The sequence below is a fragment of the Seriola lalandi genome, unplaced genomic scaffold (assembly GCF_002814215.2).
Source record: "Seriola lalandi dorsalis isolate HSWRI2012SDOR001 ecotype SW California unplaced genomic scaffold, Sedor1 jcf7180002054581, whole genome shotgun sequence".
Lineage (NCBI taxonomy): Eukaryota > Metazoa > Chordata > Actinopteri > Carangiformes > Carangidae > Seriola > Seriola lalandi.
In genome coordinates, this window is record NW_019525134.1 from 181,066 (window position 1) to 195,396 (window position 14,331).

Sequence of the window (14,331 nt, forward strand, 5' to 3'; positions counted from 1 at the left end):
CCAACATCCTGCCTCAGGCCTCAGAGGTTATCAGGCTTGGATGCTGCTGCCGGCAACCCCAAGCCAGACAGCTGCTGATAAACTGGCTGTGCAAGTATTTATCAAGATCACTCACTTTTATCATTGCCAATCTAGGTAAAAAAATAAACAAGTCAATGTTCATCTCTGCTTGCCTCTCTACATCAGCTGTTTGCCCCGCTTCCCTTCTGGGCCACCCATTCCCCGCTCATCGTACGGCCTTGTTCCATTTGCTGCAACCAGTCCAGTTTTCAGCCATGTCTTTATACTTTGACATGTCTGCCCCAATGGCTGATGGGATTGCTTGAGTCCTGGTACAACACAATTACTTTCTTTTTTTCTCTCTCCATGGTGACAACAGACATGAAGCCTCATAGCTTTAGATTGTGTCCCTATGGCTGCACCATGTTGTGCTGCCATTGTCTAAGGTTATTAATGATCATCACACATTTCCGTGTGTTTGATGCATTTTAACTAACTCATAATTTATCAGTTATTTAAAGATCTGCCATTATTTATTCCATGTAAATGAGTGCAATAATGTCAAGGATGAAATGACGTTGGAGTTGCATTTAATTTTTAAAAGCTCATTTTACATTAAAAAAATTTTTTTTTAACCAAATCACACACTGGGCCATAATAAGCAGGGGGGAGAGAAAACTCCCCACAGTGCAACATTAGTTCTGATCATCTGGACGTGGCTGTAGTATTTTAAAAGTCTTTTTCAACATGTCAGTTCAAGCTGACAGATTTAAAAATGGACCACTCTTCAACCCAGTTTTTCCTTTAACCCAATTTTTCAAACATTCAGTTATTTTTGCACATCCCAGAGAGACAGTAAGGAGAGTTGTGAGTGTGCATGAGTGAGTGCACGTGTGCTTACACATGAATGTGTTTCTAATTTCTTGAGTGCATGACGTGTGAGTGAGGGGCTGCAACAATTACTGCCCTAGTGCATTACCATGTTAATAAAAGGCAGGCAGAAAAAATGTAGAAAGCTTGTGGTGCTCTCTGCTTTACACCTGTTAGTGGGTTTTAACAGCAAAAGACAGAACAAAATGACAAACTATACACCTCTAAGAATAGCATGACCTCTCCTATGAGGTCATCAGGAAAAAAACCCACGACACCTGTCACTTTAGCTCTAAACTATTTTAATTTTTCCTCAAGTTAGGAAGACACTAGTTTCATTTTGTGACACATTAAACAGCCATAACGACATCTGCCCCTTCTTGATTATAATAAAAGCAGAACTCAAACTGACAGCAACCATCTTCTTCATAACTTAAACTCTGCATTAAGACTGTAGCTTCAATGCATCATATTCTGTTTGTTGGCTAATTGAACATTCAAGCCAAAAATAACTATTGCCTCTAAAATCTCCACCGAACACTGTTGGTAGTTTATAATGTATAACGTCATCAGTGCACACAAACAAAAACACCTGATTCAGGTCATGTGACGTGAATACTGTCCAGAGACTGATGGACTGCTTTGTCCTCCTCCTACCCTGCAGTGCGCGCACACACGCACACACACACAAACACACACACACACAAAATAGGAAGTGGATGTAGAGGCTAGCATAAACTTGACACTTCTAAATGAGCGATCTAAATTATTTATATCAAAAAATATCATATAAACATTTATATTAATAATACATGGTCTTCATCAGTTGGACCAAAGTAAGATGGATCTGTTCTTACACCTGGTGCTGTGGCAAAAGGCTTTTATGTCTTTACATGTGTATGAGTAGGACACCACAGTGCAGTCATCTCAACATGGACATGGACAAACCTGGCAATAGAGACATAGACACACACACGCACATGCGCACACGCACACGCACACGCACACACACACACACACACACACACACACACACACACCAGCAGATTGGCATCTCAAACATCTTTGTCCGCGTCAGGCAAGTCATTTCTACTAAATTCGTCGTAGTATTTGTAGTAGTAGTAGTTTGTAGTAGTATTTGTCCAACTCAAGACCAGGCTACTTTGTTTTGATGACCCTGATCTATTGCCTGATTTGCGTGTGTGTGTGTGTGTCTGTGTGTGTGTGTGTCTTTTCCTCACTGCTAACCCTTTCTAATATCGTGCTTCAGTGTTAAGTATGAGCTCTAAACGCAGGGCTGCTGTGAGCGCTGAGGAGGTTGAAGAGGCTCAGCCTGTCGCAAAACTGCAACACACAATATTATTGTTATTTGTGGAAGGTTTAGGACTTCTACCTGTGGCAGCAAATTCTTTGAAATGAAATTCAAAGAGCCTCTGTGTTACACCTACAAACAGCTATTAGTGTTTTAACCATGCACACACAACTTAGTCTGCAAAGACAAGCCGTGAATGTCATTAACTCCCCAAGCAGGAGCCATTTTCCCTCACATGAACATAGTGTGAAACAATATAAAACAAGTAGGAGAAAAGCAGGCAGAGAGGAAGAAAAAATGTGTCACGTATTTATGCAAATCTTAAGATTTTACACAGACACTCTGCGGTGCTGATGCTCTAAGTATGTTTTCTTTTAAATTCCATTCAGAGAGGCACGGCTATGATACATAATGACAAAGACATCAAGTAGTTTCACTGGGAAAGTTGTAAGATGACACTATTTATAGGGGGGGGGGTGAAGATGTTCACTCTCAGATTACAGATCAATATCTTCACCTTTCCCTGCCCCATTTTTTCTAATATGAAATTTTCATGTCCTTCAAGTAGAGACTGTGACCCTGATTAAACAAATCGTCATTATTACGGCCGTTTACATACTTTATACCGGTCATTATTCAGTTCTAAAATATCCAAACATCCATGCTGTCAAAAACTGATTTACTATCATACAGATGTAAATGAGAACAGCTGCTCTGATGCACATGTGTTAGTGACAGAGTGCAAATATGTCTGTGATGTTGAACTTGGATTCTTGGTCGAGACACTTTTGGAGTGTTTGGCTCTCTGTAAGGAAATATTAGTTAATTAGCCCGATGCCATCACCCAACCAAGAGGATCAGTTCTGAAAAAATCAGTGTGGGAGATTTGTGGTAAAACTTTTAAATTCTTAAAAACTCTAATAAATAGCTGCTTCAATCAGAGCACACTGGACTGGAGCTGCTGCGAGCCATTAAAGTCTGGAACAACACTAATTCAATTGGGAGCCGAGGAGGAAACAGAACAGTGAAGTCATGTGAGAAATAATAGCAGCTAGTTGCTGCTAGCTGCTATTATTCAGTAAAGTAACTTCATAATGTATCTTTCAATTTGGATCTCACTCTCTGAACATCTCAACTCTCTCATTCAACCTGGCTTAGTCCCTCCACACACACACACACACACACACACACCAAATTTCAGGGGCTATTTCCTCTGTGACAGTCAGTGAATTAAATTTTGCATCTCTCTTATCAATACTTAATGTTAAAGGGTCAACAAACACTAGTTGGTTAGTTCACATCCAAAGATTCTACCACGTCAGAACTAAATCAAAGACGTGTGGTGGGTGATGTGGTCTGAAGTGATCAGGTTTCTGTTTCCTTTCCTGACAAAGGTGAATAAAATATACTTTGTGATATTAATAATTTCTTTTCAACAATACAACTAGATACTTTAAATATAATCCCAAATTTTCTAAATTACAACTAAAGTAAGTAACTAAAATAAAAAAAATGGATCTAAACCATCACAAATCACCTAAAATGACAAATATACATGGCATACATTGATATTCCCATTGCACATTATCAAACCCATATGTTCACGTGTAACACGTGATAAAACTGCTCCTGTCAGAGCTTTGCTGCCATCATGTTCTGGATTAACTGACGTCCTTATTGCAAATGTGTTTATAGTGGCTCCTTCAGGCACCACCCACCGTCACACACACGCACGCACTCACGCACGCACGCACGCACGCACGCACACAGCACACCATTCTCTGAGCCAGTTCTCAGGCAGGTCGCTGAGATCACACATCCAGCTATGATTACAAGGTGTAAGCCTTTATCATGGCCCTCACCTCTCACACATACAGGCTCACAAACAGCTGTAAACACAGAGCCCCAGACAGGGAGGAAGCAGACGGGGGATTTCGATGTCATTTCTCATGCCTAAAAATAATGGGACAGGTAGAAAAAAGCCATCACACTTTGTTGTATAAGCCACAATTGTTATCGTTCTAGCAAGGGGATATAATTACTGGCATTCAGATCCTGTCTGTGGCTTCGTTCATAAGCAACCAGAAAGCACCAGAGAGCATCTGTCAATGCAATGTAGTATGATCAAAGGCCTAGACGTCGTGCAGGCACCATGTGCACACACTCACATTCGTGCACAAACCACACACACACACACACACACACACACGGAAAGCACGGCCAGTCCAGGTAAACACTGCCTCTGCTCATTTGCATCACTGGAGCTGACTCACAAAGAGAAAACACAGCCAATAAACAACAAACAACAGCACAATCACTTTCACTTTGGGGGCGTGCTGCACCAGATAGAAAACAGAGGCAGGATTAGATCATCAGTGAGAGGAAGACAGAGAGCTGAGCGATTAGCAGCAGTGGTATCTTTGTCCAGCTATAAGTTAGCTATAAGGACGAGGGCCCCTGCCTGGTCCGGTTCCACTCCCCCGCACGCCCTTTCAAAAAGTGGTCCAATCTCAGCTCTAGTGTGCATAAATAGATTTGTAATTGCTTATTACAATACAATTAGGGCAAAGGAGATGAGAGAGGGAAAGATGCTTAGTGCAAATGTGTAGTGACAGGCCCAAGCACCCAGACCCAGGATTACAGTAGCCATTTGCACACAGACAGAAAATGAGAGCGATAAGAGAGAGACAAAGAAGGAGAAAGAGAGCGAGAGACAGGAGGAAGGAGCTGGGGGTGGGGAAGGGCTGTCAAGCACAGGGCAGAAGCTAATGACAACTCTGGCTTCAACTTGCACAGACGTCTTTGAAGCCCAGCTCTGATCAGAGCTGTGATTGCCACCGCTGCAGGGCCACCACTCCTATATTAACCTACACTAACAGCTATTCGCTGAAAGTCACAGGCCTTTTCAAAACCTGACTCGTGCTGGAGCTGGCCATCTGTGGAGCGGCCCCGTGAGACGTCCAACATGTGAGTGAGGGACATACATGTAAGGGACACTGTTTGCATATGGCCCTGCTATAGCAGTGACAGTCAGGCTGAACATGGGGCCAGTTAGAACTGATTAGCTCCACTTCCCTCCTCAACCCACTACAGTTATGAAGATTGATAGAAGCAGCTTAGAGCTGATTATAGGGCCCTGGAGATGCATGGGCCCATACCCAAACAGCACATTCACACTGCATTCACAATGAGCACAGCATGCGATCGCTAGGCGCAGGCCAGGCATTAAGCAAACGTTACAGCAATAAGAGGCAAATAAGAGAAATGGACAATGCCAGAAGTGCTCTTAAGAGCTTTTCAGAATATGAATATTATGCTAATTAGATGCTTGCTTGTGGCCAAATCTGGGACATTTGAGCAAGCATGTTATGAACATTTAACAAATTTCAGAGACAATATATTGAGAACATGACTGGATGCCTAACACTGACTCCAGGGTTATGAGACGCAGCATGCAGAAGCCTATTTAGCATGCAGAACACAGAAATTAATCTTGTTTTGACATGAACCAGTCAAGCAAAACAAAAATCATGAAAATCCATAATGGTCTTTAATAAGAAAAATATCTAGGTCCTGCTCATGTCCAACAAAAGCGGGAAATGTGTGGAGTGTTGCTGTTTGGAGGGGGACAGAAGATTTACTGTGTTCTAGTTTATCGTCACGAGCAGGTGACGCAGTATTAAATCCTGTTTTCATGCTGGTTCTCTCATCAACAGTAGAAGACTGCTAGCAAGTCATCACAGAGGTGAGCAAATCAAGTTTCAAGAAAACAGGTTTGATGAGGAAAGAAAAGCTCTTTACCTGTTCTTTATTAAATACAGTATATATCTGTCTACCCATCTATCTATTAGACACTGTGCTTGGGTGAGAAGATCTGAGTTTGAACTGCAAGAGATACAAGATGTCACGTCACATGAACCCTCCATATTCAAGTTTTAAATTATAAAACCTTTTTATCAAACGTGTCAATACATGGACTGAACATGTGGAACAGATGTGGTCTTATGGGTCTCTTGCACCAGGTTGAAAGTCTTCCAGCCTTGTTGTGCTATTATATTTATATATCTTATAGATTTATATCAAGAAGTGTCAGGTTCAGTTTGTTTAGTTACACAGTGTCAACGGTCTGTTGCCAAGTTTTCAAAGATGACAAGTAGAAATCAGTGAATGAGTCCAATGAAATAAACCAATGAACAAGGTCAGAGCTTTCACATATGATCACCAAACGTGAAGGTGGAACAGGGGTTGGGGTGGAGATCAGTGGGGGGGCGGTTAAAGGACATATTGTGTGCTGAGGGAAGGACAGGTAGCCTGACAGAGAATGTCCTTGTGTCTGGCTGGACCAGGTCGTGGGATATTTACATCCTGCCTGGTATCAGCTGGTTTATCTGTTTGTTTCTCTCCTCCTCTGTGCTCACATAAACAGTGTTTTAATACAACTGAATCACCAATCAAGCTGTTCTCATTGACATGTTTTCCTGTTGCCAGACAGGAAGTTGTCAGAGAGATGTGTCTGTGGAGGGGAAGCCCAACCTCGCACATGCAGGGAAACACTGGCACCTCTGTTTTACAGGAAGTGGCTGATGTTTGTCCAAAAAGTCGCTACATTAGTCAGTCATTTTAAAAGAGCAACAACCAATGGGGAAACTCCAACACTTGGCCCCTCGATCAATGGTTTAACCTTATCACTCAGTCAGTCAGTGACAGACCTGTTCATAGGGCTGGCCCTGCTGTTGCACTTCAGCCAAAAAATCAAGAGAACCATAAAATGTATACGAGGAACCAAAACCTACAGTGCAGTCAGAAAGTATTCAGACCCCTTCAGAAGAATCATGGAGCTCACTGTGTGTTCACCAGATCCGAGCCTCTACACACTCCTGTCTCTGAGCTCTGCAGCAGCTCCTTCATCCTCATGGCTTCTCATCTGCTCTGTCAGCTGTGAGACCTCATATAGAAAGGTGTGTGTCTTTATAGGGTCATATAGAAAGGTGTGTGTCTATATAGGGTCATATAGACAGGTGTGTGTCTATATAAGGTCATATAGGTGTGTGTCTATATAAGGTCATATAGGTGTGTGTCTATATAAGGTCATATAGACAGGTGTGTGTCTATATAAGGTTATATAGGTGTGTGTCTATATAAAGTCATATAGAAAGGCGTGTGTCTATATATGGTCATATAGACAGGTGTGTGTCTATATAAGGTCATATAGGTGTGTGTCTATATAAGGTCATATAGACAGGCGTGTCTCTATATAAGGTCATATAGGTGTGTGTCTATATAATGTCATATATAAAGGTGTGTGTCTATATAAGGTCACATAGGTGTGTGTCTATAGAAGGTCATATAGACAGGTGTGTTTCTATATAAGGTCATCTAGACAGGTGTGTGTCTATATAAGGTCATATAGACAGGTGTGTTTCTATATAAGGTCATATAGACAGGTGTGTGTCTATATAAGGTCATCTAGACAGGTGTGTTTCTATATAAGGTCATATAGACAGGTGTGTGTCTATATAAGGTCATATAGACAGGTGTGTGTCTATATAAGGTGATCTAGACAGGTGTGTTTTTCCAAATCATGTTCAATGACTTGAATTTACCACAGGTGGACTCCAGTGAAGGTGTAGAAATATTCTTTTTAATAAATTTGCTCAAAATGTCTTTTAAAAAAAGCGAAGGCGTCTGAACTGTTGTTATCACTAAGCAGCATTTGACACTGAACAACTAAGAGTAGTAGAAAATATTACAGTGAAACAGCAAGTGAGAAACATTTTCCATACAGTAAACAATCTGTCCTGCCTCTGCTGTGTGAGTGGCAGTTCTTCTGCGTGACCCTTGACACTGAAACCAAATGTTAATTTCTGCTACAAGGCCCCTGTCTTACACTGACAGTAAGCACTAGAGGGGGAAACAAATGGGATTTTAACTTCCAATTACAATAATGGCTTTTTGTGACAGGCCCTCCAACTATGCACCTTACCCCCACCCCTTCCTCCCTCTCACCCACACACACACGCACGCACACACGCACGAGGAAAACAATGCAGTTAATAATCTTGGAACCCTCATCTCTCTGTGTGGTCATGTGACTGACATGATAACAAAAGGAGGAGGAGATAAGCAGGAGGTACAGCCACATGGCCACATATTAGGTACACTCGGTTACATCAGTGAGGTTAGAATGAATAACACAAGCACCTCTCTGTATTATGGGATACAGGTCAACAGCACCATAAAATGCATCCTCCAAAATGATCATACAGTTGAACTAACACCTCTCTCAAACAGTTTAAACAAACTGAGCGTTCAAACCTTGGTGGAAGTGGATTTACTGCAGGTCTGTTGTGTTCATGTTCGCTGGGTGTAGCAGGAATATCCCTGTTTTTCTCAGCTCAACAGGCTCCTGTAGCTGTAGGTAACATGTTTTCCCTCTCTGTGGTCTCACTTCACTTCCTTCTTTAACCCTCTCACCATCATGAATTTATAATGTTTGACGAATTGAATAATGATACAGGTGATGAATTTGCCAAAACTTTAGATCATGTTTTTTTTTTTTTTTTTTTTTTTAAATCAAGATTATTTGTTGAACAGCAGCTAAAAGTCTGGATTTATCTGGCTGCTCCTTCATCCAACATCTTCATTTTGTCCTCATAGGTGCAAACTGCACATTTAACGGTTGTGATATCTCTACTAAAAGATTCATATTTGACATGTTGATATTTAGCAGGAATAAAAAATATAAAATTTTAGCAGGTATGTTTTTGCATTAGTTATCCTATTACTACTCATGTGAAGAATGAAGTCCTTCCTCCTCCTTTAGTTAAATTGCTATATAATAGATATGTGGTACAGTATGTGCCTTCTATCTGCAATCAATAATCTGTGGGACCTTGTGCTCAGTTTCAAGCTATGTTCTGGCTCTTCTTCTAATGTCCATCTCAGGAAGCCATGCAACAGTAGAAGTGTATCACTGGCTACACAGAGCAAATCCTCAGAGAGACATAACATTGACATGTGGAGGACGTATTAGTTAAAGTTAAACACAGCTCAACAAAAATGTTGCTAACTTTTCTCTCAACTCTCAGTGGATTCCCTCAGGGCTGCTTGTTTCCACCAGCTTCACTCTGTACTCATCCAGAAAACACCAGGTTGCCATGGGAGCAATAAACCCAACCCTCCACTCTCTAAATAATCAAAATAAATCATTCAGTCTTCAACGCAGGATTATTTCTGGGGCCATTTAATTAATGTTATAGATGAAAGGATTACTCCATCAATCTCATAGTTGACTGTCAGAAAATTAATCTGTAACTATTTTGATAATTGTTTAATCATTTGAGTCACTGTCCCTGCAGAAGTCCAACATCTTAAATGAGTTTTCTTCTCCTCTCTGTTTTACAGCTTGTGAACTGAAGATCTTCAGCTGGTTGGTCAGACAATGTTCACGTGTCACCTTGGGCTCTGAGAAACTGTGAAGGACGTTTTTCACAGCTGTCAATCATTTCAGAGACAAAATGATTGATTGTTTAAATAACTGGCAGATTAACTAATGATGACAATAATCGTTAGTTATAGCACTAATTAATTATGTAACCATGTAAATGGTTTTAACAGACTTTTACTCACACTGGCAATAGCAGCTTTGTTGTCTAAATATAAATGCAGCCACATATGACTAACTGAATGCAACCTTGTTAATCATTTATAAGTAAAACAAACTCCAGGCAACTGCCAAGATGATGGAAACACAATTCATTGTACTACAAAGTTAATTATGTGGATCATTGTGTTCCAAAAATAAACTCTAAGTGTGCATCATTATGCATGGCACCAAGGTCATCAGGCATTCACTAACTTCAGAAACATGAATTCCACTTGCCGCCAGCGGCATCTTGGCTGTTATGCATTTATGGCTTCGACTGTTCACCTCCAGGACAAGACTGTCAGTTTTCCCAGAGGAGGAAGCCAGTCAGGACTCTCCCTCCTATTAAAAGAGTCAGTGCTCCGTGGTGTGGTCTGCTCTTTGTGCCATACGCAATGCAGTGAGGTGCTGTGGCTGAGGGGAATTCATTCTGTCACATTTTATAGGAACTCACAGTCCTTATTAATTGTTAATAATTAATTAATTATTTCACATATCTATTGACCATTATTGCCATTTGTTTATATTCACCTACATGATTTACTAAACTTCGCAAAAGCAACATTAGGTATAATGAACCCCTTGAACCTCTGAATGTTTGAATTACTGAACTTAATCAACATTACGAAATAATCTAATAATATTTTTACATTAAAGGACATATTCTCTTTATTGACAGTCTGGGCGTCTGGCAGCTGTCTAACCTCACAGTAGCACTTCCAGGACTGTATCTCATTGTTGTGCTATGTCAAGGCAGTTTTGACACAGTGTTTTTAGTCACCCCCGACAATGGTTGTGGTCCACTTAATTGATGTAATTAATGTTCATCATGGTGAGTGTTTGCTGAATGACTTCTAAACCAAGAGCCTGTCGGCTCCTCTCAGGAAGGGAATTGGGCGAGCATGAAGCACTCGAGTTTTTTGTCATGCTTCACAGGAACCTAGAAATGAGTGGAATAATTCCCAGCTCTTAAGCATGCTCAGAAGAGCTCAGCAGCAGGGCTCAACTAAGTTATTCTCCATGGTGTGGATAGCTCTCAGGCAATCCTGACCAGCCGGCGTCCAGCTACGTGGACGCACATCCACTCAGCCCACAATACACAATCATTTAGTGGCAGGTGACGCATGGGAGAGCAAGCACAATGATCCTGACTAGATGTCATGTAAAAGGGGACAGTTTACACTCTGTTGCACTGTGGCTGTCTGTGTGTGGCAATGCTGCGATGCCTTTTTGTATTGTCCTTGATGCACCTAGGCGGTGCTGTGTGGGGGTGACTGGAGTAAAGCAGAGGAGAAGGAGGAGGTTCAGCAAAGCTGGGAGGAGGAGAAAGGAGTAAAATCTTACTTAGTGCGCTAGGAGATATTTTCTTCTCTCGGCTCTGGAATTATAGAAACTGCTTGTGGCTGGTGGAGGCCTCAGCTGTGGTGAAAATAGGCCCCAACTGCCTCGCTCCCTACGCCACATCTCCAAGTCTTCCATCTCTGCCCCTGGGCAGTGGCAGAAACAAACAAAAACCTCCTGCTCTCCACTCTGTCTGTATTTCATTTCCTCTGAGGAAGAGGGCTCTCTTAAAATATTCAGCCACTTTGAAGTGGCATGTCACACTGACCAGGCTATTTTCTTTGATGAGCTCTAGTCCTAATCCTTCAATGATACATCTTCTCCCAACTCCATCACTCAAGTGAGGTGCCCTACAGAATAGTTATTGGTTGAAGAATCTGTGCAAAAAAGGAAAAAAAAGAAATGCTAGGTTTCCAAGTAGCTCTTACACATCAGTCGTATAAAGGGAGCTGTGTGACACTATGGTCAAATGGATTTCTGCACACAGTCCACACACACCTTTAACATGCTGCTGGGCCACAATCTCAGCCCCCCAGCCCTGGCTCAGCCCACCTGCACCACCTACAGTGTAATTCACTCTCCAGCTAAAGCTGGGTAGTAGGTCTGACCCCCACAGCTCTGGCCGTCAGTTACTGCTGACCTCCAGCAAGGTGCCAATGAAACATGTCCATTGAATGGTGAGCAGAACAAACTGCCTCACCTGACTCCTGCTGACAGCTCAGCATTTTAAAGAGTGGTAACGGATCAACACAGGTTCACAGCCGCACAGCCAGGACAGCCAGGACACCTTGCCTCTGGCCTGAGCAAAGCACTGCAGCAACACCCTGCACTGAGAGAACAAAGGTCATCTTGATACTTTAAAGATAGAAACCAGTCAAAATACTGATTAACTAACAAATTCTGATGTGATGAAGCCCTGATTCTTTTTGATACAACATTTTATATTAGTGATATTTTAGCAAAACCATATCAGTGCAGAATACTTTAACTGGAACTCTCAGGTGTCCATGAACACTAAACCTGAGGCTGTAGGTTCTGCATGACCTCAATTTAATGCATTACCATAGTCTGATTAAGACTTCTTCCAGAAAACAAAGGTAATAGTGCTCAAGCACGTTTTGCTCAAGGTGAGCGAACTCACCAGTCCGATGATCCTTGAGCCCATCTATTTGTTCTGGCTGGTATATTAGCTTATTGTCCCTCACACATCCAGCATATGCAGAGCGACACTCACATCCCTTTAGCCTCTTTTCTCTGCCCATCTGTTGAATTTAATACTGGTTCTCTGTTTGATTTTTCATACCAACCACTCTCTTATTTTAGTGCCATGCCCTTTTCACACCAGCATGTACCTTTGTTTTGGTGATGTCACTCCGGAAAACCAAGTCAATGAAAGGAGCGAAAGCTGCATACAGCTGCTGCGATCATCAGTATTAACAGCTCTGTCACATAATACTGCAAAACAGAGCTTTAAATAAACGTAGGTGACAAGTGAGTTTGTGATAAATCATTCAGGATAAGTATATCACCCAGTTCCTAAGAAATTCTGAGAGAAAAGGTTGTTTTATCCATTTGAAAATATATCGAGGTCCTGTGTGTGAATTACTAATGTTTACACCGACATCTGTGACACGAAGAAGCAAAGATACAAGAACAAAAGGCTCAGTATTCAAACATCAACATCATTCAAAGTCATTATACTTAAAATACTAAAAATCTGCCTTGTTGAGGTGAGGATAACATGTACTTTTGTTGAGTCATTTCATAAGTGCAGTTTTAATTTTAGAAAATAAGCAGGCTAAACGAGTATAAAAAAAATATTAACCAAGTGCATTTTAGTTCTTGTAAGAACAAGACATTTTCTCTCCTTTGAGTCTCAGTCATTAAAACAACAGCAGCTTCACTGCCTTTTTTCTACAGAGCTGAGATCCAGAAATATTTAAATATATGAGAATAAAGCCCCAATTTTACAGGGTCATAAAAGCTTATTAGAGCGTTAGCACAGCGTCCCTCTGATCTTTCGTTCTTCTTCCGTTTACTTCTGAAATTCAGAGAGAAAAATTAGCCTTTTTGTCCTGCAAATATTTTGACCTTTATAAAATGGAGCCTGTCCAACTTCACTACTTCCAAATATTCAACTTTTCTTTTTTCAGCATAGACTGATTCTTTGTCACCTCTTCCTCTCCCCGTCTGTGCTCTGTGCTGCGCAGTGCAACGTCATTTACATAAACGCATGTGACTGAACAACACACAGCGACTGGAGGACCCGGGCAGACTAATCACAGTCCAGCCTGCATCTGACAGCTCACTCTCTGTCAGGTGAAACTCTGGCTGCAGACGAGTGTCCGTACCCACAAAGCAGCAACACCAACGTCAACAATTCAGAGTGTGAGAAATAGGAGGTGCAGGGAGAGTGTGTCAGATTAGAATCCATTGCATGAGTCTCACGCTCGCTGCGGGAGATTTGGCCTGGGGCCATGTTCCAGATTTGGGGGAGTTCCAGGTGTTACTCAGCACAGTTATCCAGCTTATCAATCCTGCTTCATGACTCAGGACTCTACTCTTGGTTCCCTCACAGCCAGAAAAACAAATTCAAATACAACCACAGCTAACAGACACCTAGCACATGAGCTAAAAATGGAAACTGGCCAGTAAACTGTGATATATTAGCTACCCAGCAGGTAGCCAGGATGGACAACACTACTGACACACTGCTGTTTTTAAAGTCTATAGTAGGAAGAAAACATTGGTTATTATCTTTTAAAATGAGCTCATGTCTCTTTCACAACTTCAAACTGGCTCATTTACAGCATTTAATTTCCAAAGGGGTAGCCTATATTTAATGAATTTAATTTCCTTGTGCATAAGAAATGTGATAATTCATTACAGATTATTACATTACTGTCGGGTAACAGTGGCAGGAGATGTATGCTGCTGTGAACCCATTCCTTTAGAAACTGTTTTTTTGGGAGGTTTTTTTGGTATAAAAATGAAACATAATGTCCATATGTTTTTCTTTGGGGTGGTGGCTACATCATGTCCTGGTCCATTTATCTATCAAACAGGTTGAGGAGAGGAGATTTGTATTACAATGCCTGACTTGTTACCAGAAGCTAAAGTTGGATATTTAATAGAAAAAACTCAAAGCCTTTGTTAATCCACT

General features: G+C 41.4%; 1 protein-coding gene across 11 annotated transcripts in view; it reads right to left on the reverse strand.

Annotated features, from left to right (window-relative positions):
- The window catches only part of msi2b (musashi RNA-binding protein 2b), a 220,734-nt gene that overhangs the window by 156,098 nt on the left and 50,305 nt on the right, over window positions 1-14,331 (reverse strand). The window lies entirely within an intron of this gene.